This window comes from Vulpes vulpes, chromosome 14 (genome assembly GCF_048418805.1).
Source record: "Vulpes vulpes isolate BD-2025 chromosome 14, VulVul3, whole genome shotgun sequence".
NCBI classification, from domain to species: Eukaryota; Metazoa; Chordata; class Mammalia; order Carnivora; family Canidae; genus Vulpes; species Vulpes vulpes.
Genome location: NC_132793.1, coordinates 5,200,264 through 5,209,805, shown reverse-complemented (window position 1 = coordinate 5,209,805; position 9,542 = coordinate 5,200,264).

Here is a 9,542-nt window from a genome sequence, read left to right as displayed (position 1 = left end):
ACTGCCAGGTCTGAAAAGCTGGGGCCTGAGTGGGCTTGCAGCAAAGGCACTAGGACTAGCAAGGGGGCGCCCCTGCAGGATCTGGGCCAGTGCACATAGCCAGGCCTAAAAAGCTGGGGCCTGAGCGGGCTTGCAGCAAAGGCACTAGGACTAGCAAGGGGGCGCCCTTGCAGGGTCTGGGCCAGTGCACACTGCCAGGCCTGAAAAGCTGGGGCTGAGTGGGCTTGCAGCAAAGGCACTAGGACTAGCAAGGGGGCGCCCCTGCAGGATCTGGGCCAGTGCACATGGCCAGGCCTGCAAAGCTGGGGCCTGAGGGGGTTTTCAGCAAATGCACCAGGACTAGGACTAGCAAGGGGGTGCCCCAGCAGGGTCTGGGCCAGTGCACATGGCCAGGCCTAAAAAGCTGGGGCCTGAGGGCGTTTTCAGCAAATGCACTAGGACTAGCAAGGGGGCGCCCCAGCAGGGTCTGGGCCAGTGCACATGGCCAGGCCTAAAAAGCTGGGGCCTGAGGGGGTTTTCAGCAAATGCACCAGGACTAGGACTAGCAAGGGGGCGCCCCTGCAGGGTCTGGGCCAGTGCACATGGCCAGACCTAAAAAGCTGGGGCCTGAGTGGGCTTGCAGCAAAGGCACAGGACTAGCAAGGGGGAGCCTCTGCAGGATCTGGGCCAGTGCACACTGCCAGGCCTGCAAAGCTGGGGCCTGCGGGCGTTTTCAGCAAATACACTAGGACTAGCAAGGGGCGCCCCAGCAGGGTCTGGGCCAGTGCACATGGCCAGGCCTAAAAAGCTGGGGCCTGAGTGGGCTTGCAGCAAAGGCACTAGGACTAGCAAGGGGGCGCCTCTGCAGGATCTGGGCCAGTGCACACTGCCAGGCCTGCAAAGCTGGGGCCTGAGTGGGCTTGCAGCAAAGGCACTAGGACTAGCAAGGGGGCGCCTCTGCAGGATCTGGGCCAGTGCACATGGCCAGGCCTAAAAAGCTGGGGCCTGAGGGCGTTTTCAGCAAATGCACTAGGACTAGCAAGGGGGCGTCCCAGCAGGGTCTGGGCCAGGGCACATAGCCAGGCCTAAAAAGCTGGGGCCTGAGTGGGCTTGCAGCAAAGGCACTAGGACTAGCAAGGGGGCGCCTCTGCAGGATCTGGGCCAGTGCACGCTGCCAGGCCTGAAAAGCTGGGGCTGAGTGGGCTTGCAGCAAAGGCACTAGGACTAGCAAGGGGGCGCCTCTGCAGGGTCTGGGCCAGTGCACATAGCCAGGCTTAAAAAGCTGGGGCCTGAGTGGGCTTGCAGCAAAGGCACTAGGACTAGCAAGGGGGCGCCTCTGCAGGGTCTGGGCCAGTGCACATGGCCAGGCCTGCAAAGCTGGGGACTGAGGGGGTTTTCAGCAAATGCACCAGGACTAGGACTAGCAAGGGGGCGCCCCAGCAGGGTCTGGGCCAGTGCATATGGCCAGGCCTGCAAAGCTGGGGACTGAGGGGGTTTTCAGCAAATGCACTAGGACTAGCAAGGGGCGCCTCTGCAGGGTCTGGGCCAGTGCACATGGCCAGGCCTAAAAAGCTGGGGCCTGAGTGGGCTTGCAGCAAAGGCACTAGGAGTAGCAAGGGGGCGCCCTTGCAGGGTCTGGACCACTGTACACTGCCAGGCCTGAAAAGCTGGGGCTGAGTGGGCTTGCAGCAAAGGCACTAGGACTAGCAAGGGGGCGCCCCTGCAGGATCTGGGCCAGTGCACATGGCCAGGCCTGCAAAGCTGGGGCCTGAGGGGGTTTTCAGCAAATGCAGTAGGACTAGCAAGGGGACACCCCTGCAGGGTCTGGGCCAGTGCACATGGCCAGGCCTGCAAAGCTGGGGACTGAGGAGGTTTTCAGCAAATGCACCAGGACTAGGACTAGCAAGGGGGCGCCCCAGCAGGGTCTGGGCCAGTGCACATGGCGAGGCCTAAAAAGCTGGGGCCTGAGGGCATTTTCAGCAAATGCACCAGGACTAGGACTAGCAAGGGGGCGCCCCAGCAGGGTCTGGGCCAGTGCATATGGCCAGGCCTAAAAAGCTGGGGCCTGAGGGCGTTTTCAGCAAATGCACTAGGACTAGCAAGGGGGCGCCCCAGCAGGGTCTGGGCCAGTGCACATGGCGAGGCCTAAAAAGCTGGGGCCTGAGGGGATTTTCAGCAAATGCACCAGGACTAGGACTAGCAAGGGGGCGCCCCTGCAGGGTCTGGGCCAGTGCATATGGCCAGGCCTAAAAAGCTGGGGCCTGAGTGGGCTTCCAGCAAAGGCACTAGGAGTAGCAAGGGGGCGCCCTTGCAGGGTCTGGACCACTGTACACTGCCAGGCCTGAAAAGCTGGGGCTGAGTGGGCTTGCAGCAAAGGCACTAGGACTAGCAAGGGGGCGCCTCTGCAGGGTCTGGGCCAGTGCACATGGCCAGGCCTAAAAAGCTGGGGCCTGAGGGGGTTTTCAGCAAGTGCACCAGGACTAGGACTAGCAAGGGGGCGCCCCTGCAGGGTCTGGGCCAGTGCACCCTGCCAGGCCTAAAAAGCTGGGGCCTGAGTGGGCTTGCAGCACATGCACTAGGGTAGGACTAGCATGTAGGGCCTCTGCAAGCTTCCCACCATTACGTGACTCTAGATTGCGCACCCTCTGCGCCGCGGCCTTGGGCCCACGGCCTCCAGCTCACGCAAACTTGGCTGAGCACCCTTGCAACGCGGATGGCGCACCCTCAGAGCCCGGGGCCCCCCCACTCCCGGTCCCTCCCCGGCCCGCCTCTCCACACCAAGCCGGGGCCTCTCTCACCCGCCCAGCCGCCCGCCCACGCCCACGGGAGCGGCCTGAGTTTGCAGGGGGCTGGAGTCTAGTCCCTGGGGCGGCCCCTCACCCGGGAGGCGTGGCCTGGGCGCCCAGCCCACCGGGTCTTGGTGGCCTCCGCCTCGCGCCGCGTGCTGCCCGCCGCTGCCTGTCGCCCGTGAGCCGCCTGGGTGCGAGGGTTAAGCGCAGCAGTGCGCAGGCGCGGGGTGGGAGAGCTGGGGGTCCACGTGCAAGGGGCGGAGCCCGGGAGAGGGGGTAATGGGCGATGGGGGAGCTCAAGGGGGTGGGGCACCCTCGGGGGGAGCTGAGACCTGAGGAGGATGGCTATGGAGGGGAAATGGGGGGGCCCTGCGGGGTGCACAGGGACCTAGGGGATGGATGTGGAGGGAGTGTAGGGACGCCCGCAGGGGGTGCTGAGATGGAGGGGGATGCGTGCGGAGGGGACCTGCAGGGGGCGCTTAGAGACCCTGGGGGCAGATGGAGGAGGGGAAGCAGAGGGGCACGTGCGAGGGCGGACAAGGTGGGGGAAGTGCCAAAGGAGTTTGAAGGGTGGAGGGGCGGAGGGGCAGGGGGGTGGAGAGGAGGGAGCCCTGGAGAGGCCGGTGGGCGTGAGAATGGCAGGGAGCCCAGGACACGGGTGGGGGTGGGAGTGGAGAGGAGAAGTGGGGAGGCGGACAGGGCGCAGGGCTGAGTGGAGCAGGGGAGGAGCAGGGCGCGGAGGGCAAGGAGGGTGGGGCGGGGTGGGGGGGGCTGCAGTCCAGCTTTGGTCTTTCCCAGAGCTTTATTTTTTTTTAGTATTTGGATGTCTTTCTTTATTTCTTTTTTTTTTTTAAATAATAAATTTATTTTTTTATTGGTGTTTAATTTGCCAGCATACAGAATAGCACCCTTGCAACGCACTTCCCCAAACATCTGCAGCCGGGTGGGAGAAAGGGGTTGGGGGGCACACGCGGGACTGGTCACAGGCCCTGCCTCTTGTGCCGGTTGCACCTCTGTGCATGCTTTTTCATGGAAACTAATAATTTTGATGGTCTCCGGGAGGAGTTGGGTTGGTGTTTCCAGCTAGATGCAACATAAAATACAAGTTCAGAGAGCTAAGAGGGGATTCAAATCATTTGCAGGTCACTGATTTTTTTTTTTTTAAGGTACGGTTTTACAACATCCCAGCCAATCGCTCTATTCTGTTTTTACTTTTTTTTTCCCCAAAATTGCAATGTAATTTTAATAGAATTTTCTTGTTTGATGATTGTGAATAGATTTATTTGGAAGATAGGGGGGCGGGGGAGAGGAGGAACCCCTCCAGGCAACTCGAGGAGAAAACAGAGTGTGAGGAGGAAGCTGTGATGGGGTTTCCCATAGGTTGATGGAGAGCTGGCTTTTGTTTGGTCTGAGCGTGTCTTCCAGCAGCTTGGGATGGGTTTCTCTCTGGGTCCACAAAAGTGCTTTCCACCTGCCAGGCCTTCTCTCCCTCACGTTTGCTTCGTGTAGCTCTCTGGATTCACATCCTTGTGCAGAGTGTGGATGCCTTTCCCCCCCCCCCCCCCCATTTTCAATGATACAAAGAACTAAATTCACTTTTTAAAAGAGCCTCATGTACCCGCAGTAATGCGTTTGTTAGCTAGATGGTTGGATCTGTGTCTGGGGTTTCTATTACAATCTGTGTACTATATGGGAGAAGATAACTATTTGAAGGTCACTGGGAAAATAGTGTGTTCTAATAACTTCTTTTAAATCATTTAAATGAGTTTTTCTGCTTGAACAATCACCACCTATTTAGTGCCTTCTCTGGTAATTTTGCATTTATTGCTCCAACACGCATGCAGCTGGAAAGTTCTGCTGCTATTTATGTTATAAATTTGTGATTAGAAATTTGAACTACCGATTAAAAACAAATGTGTTAAAGGTGATATAAGGCCAATGGGAGAGGCTGGAGAGGGGAACCGAGGTGCACTATGAGGGGAAAGGTAGGGGATTAAGGGGAGAGAGGGGGATGTGAGAGGGGAGTGCCCAGAATGAGGGGTTGGGGGGGAGAGGGACATGGATGAAGGAGACTGGCAGGAGGAAAAGCAGATTTCCTAAACTTTGCTCCTGAGGTGGGAGGTTGCACTAAAGGTTGTTATGCTTACTCTTGGCAGATGTTCCTGGGAGTGATTTTGGGACGCAGCCATCTCGGGACCCACTAGGGGGCCTGCCCGTGAAAGATGTGTCCCTTTGGAGCCTCTGAGGGGCCCTGTTTGAGCAGGTGGGGGTGGTGGGGACACCCCAGAAGGTCATCTTCCCTCGAGAGTGTCCAGGCAGCCCCACTGACTGGGGAAAGGAGAACATTTATGAGTGGATCATGAAGAAAAGCCATCCTCAGGGCTGTGAGGCAGCCCACGTGACAGCAGCATTCCCGGGCCAGGCTGCCAGCCTAGTTGTGCCTGTGGATGGCTTTTTTTTTTTTTTTTTTTAAGATTTTATTTATTTATTCATGAGAGACACAGAGATGGAGAGAGAGGCAGAGACACAGGCAGAGGGAGAAGCAGGTTCCATGCCGGGAGCCGATGCGGGACTCGATCCTGGGACTCCAGGATCACTCTATGGGCCGAAGGCTTAGTGCTTAACCGCTGAGCCACCCAGGCATCCCTGTGAATGGCTTTAAAAGATCTGGGTGAGTGGCAGTATTTGGAGCCCTCATGTAGGCTGGCCTCGATCCCAAGGCAGCTGGCATGTCTGACAGTTTCTGGAAGAATCTGGAAAGTCAGGGCTTCGTTTCAGCAGTGCTGCCTGCCCAGCGGGTTCCTTGAAGGTTCTCACAACCCTCTAGCATCGTCATCTTAGCGTTTAAGGCGGTGTGGTGTTCCTTGGTGCTTCCATGTCACCAGCTTTTGATCAGCCAAAGTGGCTCAAAGTAGAGAAGGGCCCTGGCCAAGTATATGGATGGTGCATACCACACAAAAGGGAATGACTGGGAAGGCCATTCTAGTGCTTGGCTGCCGAAAACAAATATTCTAGTACCTTCTACTCAGCCCACTTGGCTACCAGCCTTCCCTCGGGGCTCCGGGGCATGGTTTTGACCACGTAGGCATAGGTTTTGTGTGGGACAGATAGGATCTATAATACCACTCAGAAATGTGATGGATTTAGGAACACCTGGGTGGCTCATTGGTTGAGCATCTGGCTTTAGCTCAGTGTGTGATCCCGGGGTCCTGGGATCGAGTCCTGCATCGGGCTCCCTGCAGGGAGCCTGCTTCTCCCTCTGCCTGTGTCTCTGCCTCTCTCTCTGTGTCTTCATGAATAAATAAATAAAATCTTAAAAAAAAAAGAAATGGAATAGATTTAAACAGCGATAGATACATGGCCAATATAAAACTAGTTTGAAACTTAAAGATAGGTGAGGGTTTTGCAGGGCAGCAGGGAACGAGGTAGGCCAGCAGGTGCTACTGCCATCTTTTCAAAAATCCTTCTGACTACTCAGTGCTTCCAGAGTGAAGTGTCACGAGCCTTAGCACTTCATAGTACCCTGACCCCCTAACTTGAGTGCAGAATCATTCCAAGGCACGTGGTAAGCACATCAGTGTTTGAAGCTCCCAAGTGGGAAAAGAGTTCAATAGTGAAATGGTGCGAGAAGGCCGGAATTGTCAGCAGGTCTGCATCAGGAAGCGGGTGCGAGCTGAGCATGCTAAGCACTTGGTGTGAGTTCTCTCTCGCAGCGTCCAGAGAGCCTCGGGAGGGGGCAGTGTCATAATCCCCTGTTCACAGAAAGAAACAGAAGAGCTAAGAAACTTGCTCAAGTGATGGGAACTGTGATTCAGGGCATCTCTACCTTAAATACTGTGTAATTGGCTCCTTTCATCTGTGTATTTATTGCCACATGAGGGTTGACCGATCTGTCTTCCATCTGTCTGTCTACCTATCTACCTATGATGTTCAAAGACAGGAGATCTTTGTTTTGCTGGCCCTTGTACCCAAGTGCCTCGGACAGAGAGGGGCCTTGACAGCTCTTTGTGGCCTCACTGGATGTTGGAGTCCATAGCCCTTAACTATTCTTTTTCTTTTTCATTTTTAATTTTTTTAGTGAGAGAGAGAGAGGGAGAGGAAGAGAGAGAGAATCTTAAGCAGGCTCCACGCTCAGCTCAGAGCCCGATGCAGAGCTTGATCTCACGACCCTGAGATCGTGACCTGAGCCGCAATCAAGAGTCAGATGCTTAACAGAGTGAGCCACCCAGGCGCCCTTTAACTATTCTTTTTCAGCGCCTCTGTAGCATTCAGGAAGGGTGAAGTTGATTTTTATATCCTAGAGTCTTAAGTAAATGTCATGGTGTTTTCCTCTGCTGCTCTACAGTGATATTTACCCAAACGGTATCTTTGACCTCTTCATTTCAAGAAACCTTCCCGAAACTTTTTTTAACTCACACAAAAATTGTTTGTTCATGCTGTACGTATTTGTAACGAACTCAGTTGTCTCCCCTGTTGGAAAATAGGTTGCTCAGAGGGCCTTTCTAAAGACGGGATGAGCACTGGGTGTTGTTATTCTGTATGTTGGCGAATTGAACACCAATAAAAAAATAAATTTATTATAAAAAAAAATAAAAGTAATCCAGTGCCCAGGATTTCCAGCTTGTGCACTGGATGTGGCCTTTCCCAAAACGGACTGGGCCTGCTCGGAGTTAGAGAGAGTGGAACATAGACTAGGTAGTGCTCTATGGTACCGGGGTAGTACTAAGGCCCCGTGGTACTCCCCAAGTACCCGGGCTGCCGTAATCAGCTCAATCCCAAGGAACAGAGCCGAAAGTTAAACACTGCTTTGTCCAATGTTAGGATCAGAGAGGAGGCAGCGGGTTTTTCTTCTGCATGGCTGGTTGTTCTGTATTTATTTATTTATTTATTTATTTATTTATTTATTTATTTATTTATATTGCTCCGGGGCACGATAGCAACCGGCACAGAAACCGAGATTTAATCCACTCTTAATGATTAATTGGACTTCCCCAAGTGTCATAAAGATAACTTGTTCCAAAAAAGTATGTAAACAGGCCAGCTCTTTTTGCTTAAGGCATGATTGCTGTCACTGATTTCAACCGATGGGTTGCAAAGGAGTGTCCATTTTCAAACACGCCTAGTTAGTCTGTTAGGCAAACAATTTTTTTTTTTATACGGATCATTATACTTTGAACTTTGGTATGAACACAGAGTGTATGTACTTATATTGAATGAACAATTCAGAATTGCTCATGGACTTGGCCACAGGCGTGAGGCATCTGGGGACAAAGGAGGCACAGGGGGGTATTCTTAAAATCATTTGGAATGTTTATGAGAAGGGAAGAGGCAGGGTCCACACATGGGAATTTGACTATTGTGCAAAAGGGGACCAGGTGTTCTGGAACTTTCGAGAATGTTATCACTATAACCTCTTCGTTGTCCTGCTTATACAAGAAGAAGCGTTTGGAAAATAAATAGATCATAAATAAAAGCTTTATTACAGTTCATCTGGTTAAATGGAGTCCAGAAACAAGCATCTGGGGGGAGAAATCTGGGTCTGTGTACTCCAACCTATTGATGGTGGTTCATTTGGGGGCTGGAGAGCCAAAGGAGCCAATTTGGAGGATTTCTATCGCTCTACATAATTTCTTTCGGTAGTACATATAGCTAGTGCAACAGGAAAGGTGATCTATCTTTATGTTGTTGGGAAAGAAATCTTGGAGGATCAAGTGTCTACGATAAATCCTGATGGTTTATGGACTGTATTCCGTTTGTCCCTACTTCCCGAGCTTGCAGCTGCCATTTGGCCGCAGGAGACAGCCTGCCAGGTCAGAAAAGTGATTTCACCTTCCCAGCTGTGTGGCCGTCAGCAGGCCACTCACCCTCTGTGAGTTTTTCTTTTCTCATCTGTAATTTGAACCTAGTAATAGTACCTCCCTAATGTTATTATTGTGAAGAATAAATGCAATAATCCGTGTCAAGTGCCTAAAAATAACACATTGCCTGGGATATAGTACGTGCAGAGTAAATGTTAACTATTTTATTATTATTTGCAGTCAGGTATATAGCAATTGTTTCTTAGAATAGAATTATTTAGCATCACTGAAATCCTACAAATCTGAATTTCGCTTTCTAGATTTCTTTTGCCGGCTCCAAAATTAAATCATCCTTAAAAAAAAAATGGCTTCCCTTGATCTTCTGGCATAGGACAGGTCAGGAGGTATTATTTTACATTATTTTACATTTTTGTATTTCTCAAATGGGGCTAGCGTTAGGGAACAGTATGGATTCGGTGGCATAGTTAGGTCACATCTAATTATATGCTAACCAGAGGATACGCCGAGAACTTGAGAAGGATGATGCTCGACGTTGTCCAGTGCTGAGGACGGTTTGGGAATGTCCTGCTTTTCCGCAGAAGCTGGTCTATTCTTGCTCTTGCCGAGGTCAAAGGTGTCTCCAAACTCACGGATCCATGTTCAGTTCCCAGGACTCACCTTACTCGACCTTTTGGGGCATTTGATACTGTTGGCCGCTTGCTCCTTTTTTTTTTTTTTTTACAGAGCGTGCATGCACGAATTGGGGAGGTGCAGGTGGAGAGGGAGAGAGAGAATTTCCGGCAGATTCCACGCACAGCAGAGAACCCAACGTGGGGCTCGATCTCATGATCCTGAGCCAAAATCAAGAGTCAGACGCCTCATAGACTGAGCTGCCCAGGTGCCTCAGTCACGCTTCTCTCATGCACTTCCTCCACTTGTGCAAATAGGTTACATGGTGAAGGGGACTTTGCAGACG